At 36.7% G+C, this 14,159-nt stretch overlaps 1 protein-coding gene across 1 annotated transcript in view; it reads right to left on the bottom strand.

Annotated features, from left to right (window-relative positions):
- Positions 1-14,159, bottom strand: part of LOC129755692 (polyadenylate-binding protein 2) — a 28,608-nt gene that overhangs the window by 13,122 nt on the left and 1,327 nt on the right. The window lies entirely within an intron of this gene.

Here is a 14,159-nt window from a genome sequence, read left to right as displayed (position 1 = left end):
CAAACTCTGTCGAAGCTAGGCAATGTCGACACCAGAGTGCACTAAAATTACTTAAAAGGAAATTTTAACTTTTAATCATGGTAGCGGTGCAATTATACTTTCATCTCCATGGCGCTTGTTTTTTTTGTAAAAACGTTTTTATTTGTACATAATATTATAATTTAAGAACAGTAACATTCAAAAACAAAATCAAGATTATCAGTAGTAAACAAATTTCTAGCATCTAACACAAAGTTTACATAGGTAATAAACAATTTTAGAGCTTTATTTTTTGATACTCGACTTATTAATTTTAGTTCCGGGAACGCAAACGTGTTGAAAGAAATATTTCTGCCTAAAAACGGTTCCAATTGTAGCTTTAGGTGATTCCATAGATGGTTAACTCGGGTACATGATGAAAATTTATGTTCCAACGTTTCTACCGCATTCTGACAATGATCGCAGTTGGGACTGTTTGCTCTACCAGTTCTAGCCATAAGAGCAGCATGTGGAATTTTTCGATGTATGAGGAGGTACATTTGGGATTTTTCTTCGGAGTTTAAAGTTGATTTTCGTAAGTTTTTCCATACAAGTCTCCATGCCACATGTGGATGTTCTTCGACGATTTTCAACTTATTCGTGTTTTTTCTGAAGTACATGTAGAGAGCTGAGGCTGAAGGATGATCTTTTAGTCGGTCTTCGATGTATGGAATTTCTTTGGCTATAATTTTCAGACAAGGATACAGAGCTGGAATACCACTTATATTTGGGGGATTATCCATTTGTGATGAGAATGAAGCAGCGAAAGATGTACAATCCAGGCTTTTTAAGAATCTTGAAATGAGCAACGATTTACATTTCTTAATAGGTGGTATGAAAAAAACCTAGCAATAGCTTTTGCTAAACTAAATCGAGCAGTCGAGCAGTCGCTTAAAGCAATTGCTTCGGTTGATATGAATAAAGTTTTTTTTGACAGCTGTTTTCTCTGTCAGGAGCTTTTACTTTTAGAACAAGCTAATTTGGTATGAATAAAGCCCAAATCTGAAGTAATCGCTCGACAAATCTCCTAGCAATTGCTTTATTTTCTAAGCATGCTCGGTAGCAGACTTTTCCAATAAAAAATTCTTTAGCAATGTCATGAATTTATTAAATAAGCAATATTACACTTCAAAACAATTCAAAAAGGCATTTTCAACATGTATAAAGAAAAGTCGGAGTGATAATCCAGCTTTTTTTTTTCATATTCCTGTCGTTGTATGAATTGATTCGTCTAAGATGAAACTTAACAAATCAATCAGTAAATATTTTAAATTAAAAATTCCGGCTATAGTGGAAGAAGTCTCAATCGGCTTGAAGTTGAAAGAAAATTGTAATAATTTAAAACATAATTCAGACTTCCATATTTATATGATTTTTTTTTATAATTCTAAGATTTAAAAAAAAAATTAAATTAAGATGCGCGCCTATTACCTATTTTTTTATACATCGGATTATCCCGATCCGAATACGTGTGGGAGAGCTATGATAAATGTTAAAGTTAGGCTATTTGTTGTTTGACTATATTCGAATATGTATTCATTTTTCTTTAAACATCAACATACGAGCACGCAATAACCAAAAAATTTCCGGTCGTTCTTACACCCACCATGCGCCCCGTCGACTTCATGGCTATTTTAGCCGGACTTTTAAATTTTCTGATCGTCTTCTTTCATTTAACTTGAGAAAACTTCAGATTCTGCTGGTTGGATAGCTCTATTTTTCGAAGCAAAAGCTATGTTCTAAGACTTTAGTACACATCCGCTAAGCAAATGTTTATTCATACCAAACTAAGCAAATGCTTTGGGCTTTTGCTTTGCTTGATTTCGAGCTAAGTAAAAGCTGCCGAAGCAATTGCTAAATCTTATTCATACCACTAAATGGGTAGATGCAAGTTAAGACCACCATCCTCTTGAGGAAGAGAAATGTTTTTCATCGACACTCTTGTAGGGTAACGTCCCCATATAAATGAACCTATTTGCGAGGTTATTCTAGCGGCGTGTGCATTTGGGATGCTGAGAACAGATGATAAATACCAAAGTTTCGATGTTACAAAAGTATTAACAATAACGACTTTCTGTCGCAAAGACAACACTCGCGGTTTAAATATCCACATAAGTTGAGATGTTTTTCGAATCAGTTCTCCCCAATTTATTTCGATAGTGGTCTTAAGAGAATTGAAAAATGTAATACCCAAAATTCTTACTGAATCCTTTGGAATCGTCCAATCATTTTGAAAAGATGATTGCGACTGTCCAATATTCATTGCTACGGTTTTGTTTGCATTCAGGATTGCATCCGCACAAGATTCAAAGTCGTCAAAAGCTCTTTTAACTAAAGTCAGTTTTTGTGGATCTGATATTATTACTGAAATATCGTCGGCGTAGGCTACTACTAAGTCCAAAGGGTTATTACAGATGGTATTTAGTTTTTCAAGGAGAGGATGGATGTATAAAACAAAGAGGTGCATACTGATAGGATCCCCCTGCCGGACGGAACATTGAATAGGAAAAGGTTGGCTTAAATTTCCATTAACAATAACACGAGAAGAAGAAAGACACATAATTTTATTCAATAGAGATACAAAACTTGGGTTGAAGTGCATGTCCCTCATTATATTGAGAAGAAAGCTTTTATTAACACGATCAAAAGCATGATCTAAGTCAAAGGAGATGACTTTAGCGGATTTTCTTCGGCAGTTTATTTCGACGATTCTGTCTTTAATGGCAGTCACAGCTTCGAAAATGTTCTTTTTCCCATTCGAACATTTTTGTGTATCACTCAAAATATTGTTTTCTGACATAACCCTCTCAAGTCGTGTTTTGAGAATTCTTGAAAAGATTTTGTAGTCGAAATTTAAAAGGGATATTGGGCGGAAAGATTTTATTGTTTCATCTGTAGTTTTCTTTTTAGTCAATACTATCACTCCATCTGCAAAATTTGGGTGAATGTTTCCTCTAATGGCTTCATTCAAAACAAGATTAAGTTGGGCATGAATCACGTCAAAAATATGTAAGTACAGTTCTTTGGGGAGTCCATCGCTTCCAGGGGATTTTCTACTCGCACTGATTTTGATGGCAAAAAATATTTCCTCAGTGGTAATTTCATCCATAATATCATTATTTGAAATCGATTCTGACGAAATAGTTCTATTGCAAGGAAAAACATTAAGTGGTGTTGTATTGCGAGCAGAGTAAAGATCTTTAAAGTATGTGACAACATAATTTTCTATTTCGACGTGATTGGTTAGTGTTCTATCGGCATGTTTTAAGGAGTTGATGGTACATTTATTCTTCTTCCGAAAACGATCACCGAGTTGAAACGACGAGAAACTTTCGCCAGCTAAGATGTTATCATTTATCCTTTCATACACTTTCGAAAAACGAGATTGCATTTGCAGCATCATTGCTTTAATTTTATTAACTTCTTGCAATGTGCCAGAATTCTGAAAAAGATTTTCATATGCTGTACTTAGTCTGCTGTATAAAAGCTCATTATTCAAATGAAATTCTCTAAAAGCTTCGTTCGTTTTCCATTTAAAGAAACTACGAATTCTTGGCTTTGCTAACTCTATCCACCATGACGTCCACGAGTTATAGTTTTGTCGTTCTCTGAGCCATCGGTTCCATTTTAGCTTGAACTCGTTGATATTGTCTGCCGTTAAAACGTGTGAGCGTAATGCCCAATAACCCCGACCTGGTGGTTTCCCTAGATCAGGTAAGCAACACCTAAGCTTAAAGGCTTTGTGGTCAGAAAAGCAAGTGGGATGATAGTCTGAAGATCGAATATGCTGAGAAAGCGACGGAGACACATAGATTCTATCTATTCGAGATGCTGAGCTAGGTCGTACAAAACTATAGATTACTTGGTTACGATTAAGTTTGTCCCATGTATCCAACAGGTTTATATTTTCGACAAGACATTTCAGAGCAGGACTGTGATTGCTGGAACCGGTTGCATCTTTGGAAGAAATCACGCAGTTAAAATCACCTCCTAAGATAAAATATTCAGCACAATTTTGAAGATAGAAAGGTACAGAATGTCTGAAAAAATAATCGCGAGCTGACTGGTTTTGTGCGCCAGAAGGAGCGTAAATATTACATATTGTCACAGAGTTGTTAATTTTAACAGTAAGAATACGACTGTCAAGACTACGTTGCACATTAGAGTATGTTATATAGGACTTTAGCATTATGGCAGTTCCACGTTTAGAGTCATCAACATTTGTAATCACGTTATAACCAGAAAAAGATAGGTTTGGATTTTCCACTTCCTGTAACAAAACTATGTCTAGTTCACAGAGCCGTATAAACGAATGTAAAGCATTTAGTTTGTTAGTACTAGCAATGCAACAAATGTTGATGCTACCAATATTATAGCTTTTAAATTGATTAGTCATTGTGAGATAAAAATTTGTTGTTGAACATAGAAAACCCGTTAGTATGCATTTGAATAGAGGATTAGTGTGCAACAAAGTTGCCAACATTGCCCGAGGGAGAGGAAGTACGGGGTTTTTTTGTTTTTTTGCGTTTAACAGTTGTAAATGAGAGGAGAGAATTTTCATTTGTATCATTAGCAACATTTTCATTAGAGTCATCATCAGAAAAGTCGGATATGTGGATATCGTGATTTTTGGATGGGAGCATAGGATTGGAAGGGGTACTTACGGGGTTTGACGAAGTAGTAGCTTCGATGCTATTCTCTTGTTGCTCGTCATCTACGAGCGTTTCAATGATCATTCCGCTTTCAACATCAGTTACCTCACTCTTGTCATGATCTCCAATTCCTATCAATCCTCCAGTTGAGCTTGAAGGTATTGGTTCAACTCTCTCATTAACATTTGGTGCCGGAATATCAGCCATGGTATTTGACTTCAAAACTCTAGCGTACGAGTTATCGTTGCGAGCGTTTTCTAGACGTTTTGCAAGGTCAACCTTTTGTTTGAGAAGCTTTTTGTTCTCAACACACGTGCTACCCGGATGTGATGCATTTTGACAATGGCGGCAATTTTGTGGTTGATTACGATAAGTAATCAATGTTAATTCCCCCTGTATGGTGACAAACGATCGAATGTGACGATGAAGGATCATTTTCACCACCTTAGCACCCGTTGGTCTTCCCTTGTATGGAGAGCTTTCACCCCACACCAAATCCCTGATACACTGTACATCTCCGTATTGTTGCAGATAAGCAACAACATCCTGGTTCCGAATATTCTCGGACAAGTCGTGGACTTTAATTTCCACACCTCCATCTTCCATAGCCAAACGCACGCAGATCTTAGTTGCACCCATTGTCATCTCGTGTTTTCCATTATGTTGGTCAACTGCATCTTGAGCAGTTTTTAAACTGTCACACTTAACGTGCACGCAGTTATGAGCATGATTCATTTGGAGCCTCACTACTTGCTCAAATGACAAACCGATTTTTTCGTGGATAAACCGATGCATGTCTTCAAAAGAAGGACGTTTTGCAAAGTTGGACAAGTCAACCTTGAATGTGTTTTCCCGCGGGCGCGGGGCCTGGTGTGCCATATTGTACTTTGTTTCAAAGCACGGCACTTGCACGCTAACTTTTGGCTACCCCTTAACGAATACTTATGACCCGTAATTGGATAAGACTGGGAGAACTCCTTTTTTCGGATAAAACCCCTTTACCCTTTAAGGGGTACTCAGCATGAAAACGCCTTAGCGGGTCAAAATTACCCCTTATTTGAAACGCTTGCGTTTGGTGGAGGTTTGTGTATTAGCTAAAAGCAATTTCGTTTGCAGGGAGAAAAATCAAACCAAATGAATAATATTTTATTTTGTTTATTCAAATGCCGATAATTGAAGACTATAATTTTAATGAACCTTGATGACAGTCAATCCTTTCTATGAATAATTTGTTGGCACCGGATTGTTTTTTTGTGTTGGGTTGTGTTTATGTTGATGTTTTCCAGGGGCGTATTAGGCCGATACTGCGGTTCCTCCATCATGTTTAATGTCACTAAAATAAGAGAAGAGATGATTAAAGACAACATTTGAAATAAAAAACAAAAATCAATAAACTTACCAAAAACTTTCTTAACCACGTCAAAACTGGTTGAATCCTCTTTGATTTTATTTGAATTTGACCGGTCCTCCATTGCGGCGTGCTGATGTTATGCTTGGTATGAAAATAGAATAAGCAAAATATTCAAGAAGTATGAATTTGTAATACAAAAAAATCTTACCACAATCTTTCTGCAAAAACAGTTCGATGTAAAAAGTAACGTATCAAATGACAAGTTCCAAAGTTACCCTTTTTAAGCGTTTGCTACTTGTTCAGAATAAAGGGTAATATTGATACGTTCACCCAAAATTCAGCCTCTGTGCCAATGGCGTGTAGTCAATTTCATAGCATCATTGGTACAAGAAGATAACGCGACCGGCACTGATTCGATTTGCGCCCACCGGCATTAACCTCCCAGCGCAACCGAATTGCGTATGTCTGAATGAAACAAAATAAAAACGTTTTCGCGTCCCTCCCCATCGCATCACAAGCCGAAGAAGGATGGAAATAAATACCGGCCAACACCAGGCAGCCAGCGAACCGAGCACTGTGCGTGTGAATGTAGCAAAAGCAACAACAAAAACATCCTTCTAATTCAATCGACCGGCAAACACGGCTAAGCTGTGCGTGTGTATGTAGCAAAAGCAACAACAAACACATTCCTTCAATTCACTGGCAAACAACACCGGCCAAGCTGCCCGGCTTCAGCAGCTGTGTATATGTAGCGTGTGTATGTAATAGCAGGCAGTAAGCAAAGCACAGTTCTCATTCAATGGGTTTCCCGTTCCTTCACTCCCGTTCCCTTTCCCGTTTCCATCTTAAGACAAAGGAATGCATTGAAAGGAGGCCAAACGCCGGGAAGCCGCCGTTGTACGTTTTTTTTTTGTGATTGATCGGTAACAGAAAGTCTATGACAAATATACCTCGTCCTGCATGAAGCTCGAATAGTACACTGGTTAGGATGTCGGACTGGCAAGACGATACAATTGGTGATTTGAGTTCGATTCTCACCACAGCGCTGTGGTTTTAATTTTTATTTTCTTGTTTCTGGGATGAATTATCCAATAGGAAGGAAATCCCATAAAATGTTTTTCTTGTTTCGCTTGAATGTAGTGGTCATCATTTTGGTTGGAAGCCGAGTCCTTATGCCAGTTACGGTTTTTCAAACATATCGTCTTCGGCACAGTGCACATTTCAGCGCATTATCGGCACAGAGATATGGTAAATAGGCATTGGATTTTTGCAACCTCTTCTATGGGTGTTATAATGACCCTTTATTTGACAGATAATGGAGGTTCTCAATAACGGGTCAATTTTACGCCTTTAAGGGGTAGCCAAAAGTTAGCGTGTGCTTAAACTTCACCAACACTAGCTATAAAAAGAAACCGAGAGCTTTTGAAAAAACAGTCCGGTCGCGGCGAGAGCTTGAACCTAACTGTTGTTAGTTGTTGATTTTCGTTTGTTGTTATCCAACAAAGTTGATTTGGTGGGAGTTAATTTGATTCTGAAGAATTCAAGGATGGAAAACTACCGAACCGTTCAGTAAAAGCCTATCTGACCAGTGCTTCAATTCAAAGAATTCGTCAAGGTATGTCAGCAATCCCCCTTAATTCATGAAAGTCCAAAAATCTATTAATCCAAAAATTTTCATTTTAGATACCATCTGCGAGGTGTTTCAAAGGGGAATTGAGTGATTGAAAAACTCTTAAGAGTGTTGTACAACCGGTCTTGCTACCTGAATTGATTACATTCGAACGTTTCTCGAATCATTCAAGAAAAAATTGAAAAACGAGCGTCCGCAATTCTGGAATGATTACCTGACTCTTGAAAAGCACAGTTACTGCAGAACTTGTATAAAACGAGAGAAGAAAGATCTTTAGAATAAAGTTTGAACCTAAATCAAAAAGACGAGGCATTACAAATAAAGAAAATACTTTAACGCAAACCTGAGTCTCAGCTTATATTGTCAATATTTTGTAAACGAAAAAACTCATAGATTTAAAACATAAATCCTCAAAATGTTTAGATTTTGTTAATACGTAAGCCAAATTTTTAACCTGTTTAATGGACTTTATTAATACGTATGCCAAATTACTAATCAGCATAACAACATTACTGAACCAAAGGGAATTCACGGAAATCAGAAACAAAATTTTATATTTTTAACTTTTTTTAAACTGTGACCCAAAGATGGGTCTTGACTCAAACATTCAGTCAGCGAAACTTTTTTTGTAGAGAAATGAATCCAACTTAGATGAAATTTCAGGGACTAGATATGGGAAAATTGATGTTGAAAAACATGCGAAAAAAAAATTCGCCTTGTCTCCCGGTGAGACTTGAACCCACATCTTGCGCCTCTCCGGGGCCCATGTATTAACATTCTACTACAGGAGACCAACCTGGCGTATGAATATTATACTGGTTGAGTGTCGATGTCTATCGGAATGAAGGGAATAGTTCTCCCATGTGATCATAATCATTTTTCTTGGTCTATATCTATTCCCATCTTTTCATCTTACGGTAGTTGGACTCAAATTTGGATATTTTAGGCACGGCAAGGTTTGCATTGCCTTCTCATATACTGCACGGGTTGTCAGTTATGATGAGAAATGATGCGTTTGCCGTATTTGGATATCCAACCAAATTCGGTGTTTGGCACCGCCTTATTTTCTATTTTTAAACTGTGACCCAAAGATGGGTCTTGACTCAAACATTCAGTCAGCGAAACTTTTTTTGTAGAGAAATGAATCCAACTTAGATGAAATTTCAGGGACTACACACCAAAAATTTTCTAAAATTAAACTAGCCAGAAACGCTTCAACACCTAATAATTTTTTGATCTAATCCAGATCTGATCTAATTTTACATCACTTTGTATCTAAACGACACACACTACACATACTTACACTTTTTAACGATAAGCATACGTTCGAAGATCTAAAATTATGTCATAGGAGATGTATATTTATGTCAAGTGAATGTAAAAACGAGAGCGTTTCAAACGAATTTAAATCAAACATTTTACCTAAAACCGCTCAACGATTCAAAACTATTTTGGTTTGGTAAAGCTGGTAAAACCTGTTAAAACAGTAAAATACGTGTTTTTCTGAATCATGAAATTACGTGTCAACTTCACAACTGCAAATTTAAGTGTGACTGGCATCCCAGTTAGGCAACTTGTCAAAATGCGTGCGATGGATTTTTATTTTGTTTATGTTTTGCCAGCCATCAGCTGTTCGAATCTTTGTTTTCGTTAAACTACGTGTAATTCAAGGGGCTGAAAGAGAAGGAAATTTCCGAACTGACATTTCAGTACCGCACTGACGTTTTGGTACCAAAATGCCATTGAAATCAAAGGGGAACTGACGTTGTGGTTCCAAAAAGTCGGTACGGTCCGTTTGTATGTGATTTGACAGTTGCTTCAGCCCTTTGGTGTAATTCGACCGCTCGTTGATCCCTTGAAAAGAAAAATCCATAGCGTAAGTAACAAAGCCACCCGTAATGTGAAAGATTTATCGAGTCGAATCGTTACTGGCTGAGAACGATGGTGCAATTCCAGCTCTTGGTTCTGCGGTTCAAATGTCCTGCTAAGTTCGACCCTCAGGGAAGAGCCAAATCGATGCGGATAGTGATTATGAGTGAACAAAAACACTGCTATTGGAACGAAGGACCAAAAAGGTAATATTTTTCATTTGGTATTAATCTACCTATATTTTTATGATGTTCCAAAAATGCTGATATTCTATTTCCATCTATTATTCCAGGTTAACCAACTCGTTCGAATATTTGCCAAAGGGTGGTTCGCATTTTACTGGCATGATTCTAAACATAGGGATGGTTATTGTCATCTACATGTCTACCTGTCCTGTCACGATAGCCTCTGATCGGGATTCGGAAAAGTGAAAGAGTTACTTCGAATGGTTCCTCTTTCTTTGGCCTTCATAAAAATTATTCCGGAACCTGACGGCTGCCTAAAGCTCTAGTAGAGCCGGTCGAAGCAAAACGTTCAGCCCAACAATTTTTGCGTACCAGAAAATGTAAGTTTTTAAGGTGCATTTCGTTCATTTAGATCGAACTTCTACATATTTGTTTTATCTATCCGTAGCATAACCTTTGGAGCCAAAGCTACTGATCGAAATGCTTGCCAAAATTCGACTCCTGGATGACAGACGGCGTTCGACGAGAAAGAATTGTTTAGCCACATCGATATGGTTGTAATGAATTTATGGTGAGTGTTTTCAATGCCGCATCAGTGTCCATTTTTTGCCGTGTGATTATATTGCACTTATCAGAACTCCCAAAAGTATTTTGTGTATTCAAGTATGTCTAGTAACATAAAAGTTTTTCTGTATTTTTTGTTACAAAATTTAAATTAACTGCACCACAAAATACAGAACTATAACCATACCGAAAGAACTTACACTAGATCAGTATTTCAGGATTCAGGAATTAAAGGTTTTAAAACCTTGCAAAAAAGGCAGAGGATAATGCATCAAGAACCACACATCGCAAAACAAACTAGCGGAAGAAAGCTGATGAAGTAGTTCGATAGTTAAGATGGCATCTCTTCAGCAAAGCACAGTTGCAGTAAGAGGTTTGTATATTGGGCACAACACTTTGAGATTTTGTGACCATTTTTACTTTCTTTTACAGTAGTACGTTCTTGAAGTGAAGTTCGGATGACATCCTAGACCGTAGTACTAAACCGTCGCTGATCATCAATGCGAAGAACTGGCTCGATGCAACTGCAACTGGATGTGAATGGATTGAGCAGATGATTTGTAGGCGTTTATAATTTAAGAAAAGAAGCATAGAAAATCACTCAAGTGTAACAACGTGTATGATACATAGAGGTCCAAGTTTCTAACTATTTGAACTGTTTTTAAACGCCTGAAGGTATACTCTAAATTCGATATCGAAATATTAGGCCAGTTTATTTTACTGAATTTGAAAAAAATAATTGAAAGATAGCTTAGGAATATTTTCAGAGATTTAAATAATCTTGAACATCCTATTATCATGTAAAACTTGGTTGACTACTTGGAAGATTGTTTATATATGGAATAAATTGTAGATGCTCTGTACAAATTCATGCCACTAAAAAATATGTTGTAATTAATTCGTGAAAAATTCCAAAATTTAAGTCTTGAAAATTCATGACTATAATATTTTGTCAAAGACAATGTAATTTATATAACCTTTTCGTGATCCGATTTATGTACAACAAATAAGATCGTCCAGAAATTACATTGTATCGTACTGATTTTTGGTTATATGAGCTATCGGAGGAATACATTTTAAGAGATATGATTTTTTTATGGGAATAAATGTAAGTCAACATTCAAAGTTTGAAAATATACTTGTAAAACATTCAGTTACCAGTATTTCATTTTTCAAACTATGAATATTTTGTCACATTTATGCCCATAAAAATTTGATTCTCTCAAAATTATTGTCTCCGAAGCTCTTATCACCTAAAATTTGTACGACACAATGTGATTACTGAAACGATCTAATTTTATGTCAAATTAGACGCTTCACTTTTGTGCGTCCTTTTTGACATAAATTTACATCACTTATGATTCAAAATTATGTCAAACATGTCAGAGATTTACGTTGGAGAATTTATGTCCTTAAGCGTTTCTGTTTTCTCTGGTGTAATTTTATGTCATTTATGATGCTTCATTTTTGTGCATCCAATATGACATAAATTTACACCAAAAAATTAATAGTGTGTAGATATGGGAAAATTGATGTTGAAAAACATGCGAAAAAAAAATTCGCCTTGTCTCCCGGTGAGACTTGAACCCACATCTTGCGCCTCTCCGGGGCCCATGTATTAACATTCTACTACAGGAGACCAACCTGGCGTATGAATATTATACTGGTTGAGTGTCGATGTCTATCGGAATGAAGGGAATAGTTCTCCCATGTGATCATAATCATTTTTCTTGGTCTATATCTATTCCCATCTTTTCATCTTACGGTAGTTGGACTCAAATTTGGATATTTTAGGCACGGCAAGGTTTGCATTGCCTTCTCATATACTGCACGGGTTGTCAGTTATGATGAGAAATGATGCGTTTGCCGTATTTGGATATCCAACCAAATTCGGTGTTTGGCACCGCCTTATTTTCTATTTTTAAACTGTGACCCAAAGATGGGTCTTGACTCAAACATTCAGTCAGCGAAACTTTTTTTGTAGAGAAATGAATCCAACTTAGATGAAATTTCAGGGACTAGATATGGGAAAATTGATGTTGAAAAACATGCGAAAAAAATTCGCCTTGTCTCCCGGTGAGACTTGAACCCACATCTTGCGCCTCTCCGGGGCCCATGTATTAACATTCTACTACAGGAGACCAACCTGGTGTATGAATATTATACTGGTTGAGTGTCGATGGTGCCAAACACCGAATTTGGTTGGATATCCAAATACGGCAAACGCATCATTTCTCATCATAACTGACAACCCGTGCAGTATATGAGAAGGCAATGCAAACCTTGCCGTGCCTAAAATATCCAAATTTGAGTCCAACTACCGTAAGATGAAAAGATGGGAATAGATATAGACCAAGAAAAATGATTATGATCACATGGGAGAACTATTCCCTTCATTCCGATAGACATCGACACTCAACCAGTATAATATTCATACGCCAGGTTGGTCTCCTGTAGTAGAATGTTAATACATGGGCCCCGGAGAGGCGCAAGATGTGGGTTCAAGTCTCACCGGGAGACAAGGCGAATTTTTTTCGCATGTTTTTCAACATCAATTTTCCCATATCTAGTCCCTGAAATTTCATCTAAGTTGGATTCATTTCTCTACAAAAAAAAAAATATATTTTTAACACAATATTCATGCATAAAGGAATTCACTACTAATTCATTCAAGAAGTTCTCAACGGTTCCAAATATTGACTTCCGTTACTGGAGGATTATTCGATTGTCCTTTGTTATGTTGCAGCTGATTGGGCATCTTTCCCTCTGCTCGAATCAATTTGAATGTACATAACTCATTTCCGGCACTTAAAAAAGAATAATCAATACTTCGTTCTTCACTACCGTTACCTGTGTTCTCTGGGGTGGTGAAGCTATTTTTATTACGTTAATAATATCAATCACTATTTGAAAACCGAGAAATTTCCTACTAAATTATAACATCAACAAAAATATGGATTGTTTGTTTACACTTGAGTTATAAAATGCCAGGGTATCATGGCTTCCTACTTTGATTTATTTTACAAACGTGATGTTGGTAGGCAATGTCGGCGATAGATGGCAGTAAAATCACTTTGCGAAAAAATGATCGGATTTTCTTCGGAGTGTCCTGTCTGTTTGTCTGTGGTTTATGGTTCTCGCTACAGGAGTGAGTGAATAGCTTTCCGCATTCTTCCCCTTTTAATGTTTTGCATCTAGACCGTTTGCTTTGTTGTGGGGTAAAGGGTGTATAAAACAATCTGTGTGAGGATAATTTCATTTTATGGCTCTAAATTTTTTAAATCCTTTGCTCAAACTGCATTATAAATCTTACGAAAACTGAAAAGCTAAAGGTTTTTGTGTTAAGTAGAGCTCATATTGGGTTATTTGAATCCACTGAAAACGGATTTTGTTTACTTTGTCTTTTATACCCTTTCCACACGTTGGTGCTGATATCAATGATGATGCCGAAAAGTAAAAATAAATATTACAGAAATGTTTCGAAGGCCAAAAAATGTCTATTTTCATCCAAAAAACTAACTCGAACACAAAAAACGCCATTCAAGTATGTAAACGCCTTAAAGTAGACAAATGTTTTAGTATAATGAAGGATTATAATATTTATGTGTGGGATTTTTTATCTTTTATGTGACGCATATAAAAGTTATATTCATATATGTAGCTGAATTGCAAAAATCTATAAGGCTAACAAATATCTCTAATAAGGTACACCGGGGTAAGTGTGGACGGGTTTTTGTATAGTTCAACTTTAAAAAACCATTAAAAAATCAGTAGTGGAGCGATTTTGATAAATTGACGTTCAATGTGATGCAGAACATGTTGTTTACAAACGCTGAAGAGATGAGCTCGATAGAAGCAAAGCGAAAAAAGTTATCACGTAAATCGTTATG

This window comes from Uranotaenia lowii, chromosome 3, assembly GCF_029784155.1.
Source record: "Uranotaenia lowii strain MFRU-FL chromosome 3, ASM2978415v1, whole genome shotgun sequence".
NCBI classification, from domain to species: Eukaryota; Metazoa; Arthropoda; class Insecta; order Diptera; family Culicidae; genus Uranotaenia; species Uranotaenia lowii.
Note: the sequence above shows the minus strand (reverse complement) of the source record. Positions and strands in the feature narration are given on the sequence as shown.